Raw genomic sequence first — 1611 nt, 5'->3', positions numbered from 1 at the left:
TCCCTGGTGGTTCAGTGGTTGAGAATCTGCCTGCCAATGCATGAGACACAGGTTCGAGCCCTGGTCTGGGAAGATCCCACATGCCGCGGAGCAACTAGGTCCGTGAGCCACAACTACTGAGCCTGCGCGTCTGGAGCCTGTGCTCCGCAACAAGAGAGGCCGCGATAGGGAGAGGCCCGCGCACCGCGAAGAAGAGTGGCCCCCGCTCGCCGCAACTAGAGAAAGCCCTCGCACAGAAACGAAGACCCAACACAGCCAAAAATAAATAAATAAATAAATTTTTTTTTTAAAAAGAGGGAATAAACACAACAGATAATTCCTTAAGAGAACTAGAAGGCAAAAAAAAAAAGAGGAAAATGTTTTAAATTTAAAAGAAATGGTGGGGGGGACTTCAAAATGGCAGACGAGTAAGACATGGAGATCACCTCCCTCCCCACAAATACATAAAAAATACATCTACATGTGGAAAAACTCCTACAGAACACCAACTGAACACTGGCAGAAGACCTCAGACTTCCAAAAAGGAAACGATTAAAATTTCCACAAAATTTCACACCCCCATGCTCTATAAAGCAAGCCATGTGGCTGACAGGGTCTTGGTGCTCTGGCTGGGTGTCAGGCCTGAGGCTCTGAGGTGGGAGAGCTGAGATCAGGACATAGGTCCACCAGAGACCTCCCGGCTTCATGCAATATCAAACGGCAAAAGCTCTCCCAGAGATCTCCATCTCAATACTAATACCCAGCTCCACTCAACAGCCAGCAAGCTACAGTGCTGGACACCCTATGCCAAACAACTAGCAAGACAGGAACAAAAACCCACCCATTAGCAGACAGGCTGCCTAAAATGAAAATAACGTCACAGTCACCCCAAAACACACCACCGGACTTGGTGCTGCCTAAAAGAACTGAGGACAGTCTCAGAGACCTCTGGGACAACATTAAACGCACCAACATTCGAATTATAGGGGTCCCAGAAGAAGAAGAGAAAAAGAAAGGGACTGAGAAAATTTGAAGAGATTATAATTGAAAACTTCCCTAATACGGGAAGGGAGATAGTCAATTAAGTCCAGGAAGTGGAGAGAGTCCCACAGTGGATAAGTCCAAGGAGAAACACGCCAAGACACATAGCAATCAAACTATCAAAAATTAAATACAAAGAAAAAATATTAAAAGCAGTAAGGGAAAAACAACAAATAACATACAAGGGAATCCCCATAAGATTAACAGTTGATCTTTCAGCAGAAACTCTGCAAGCCAGAAGGAGTGGCAAGACATATTTAAAGTAATGAAGGAGAAAAACCTACAACCAAGATTACTCTACCCAGCAAAAAACTCATCCAGATTTGATGGAGAAATTAAAACCTTTACAGACAAGCAAAAGCTAAGAGAATTCAGTACCACCAAACCAGCTGTACAACAAATGCTAAAGGAACTTCTCTAGACAGGAAACACAAGAGAAGGAAAAGACCTACAATAACAAACCCAAAACAATAGAGAAAATGGTAATAGGAACATACATATCAGTAATTACCTTACATGTAAATGGATTAAATGCTCCAACCAAAAGAGATAGACTGGCTGAATGGATACAAAAACAAGACCCACATATAT

The sequence above is a fragment of the Physeter macrocephalus genome, chromosome 7, assembly GCF_002837175.3.
Source record: "Physeter macrocephalus isolate SW-GA chromosome 7, ASM283717v5, whole genome shotgun sequence".
NCBI classification, from domain to species: domain Eukaryota; kingdom Metazoa; phylum Chordata; class Mammalia; order Artiodactyla; family Physeteridae; genus Physeter; species Physeter macrocephalus.
This window is presented reverse-complemented; position numbering follows the sequence as displayed.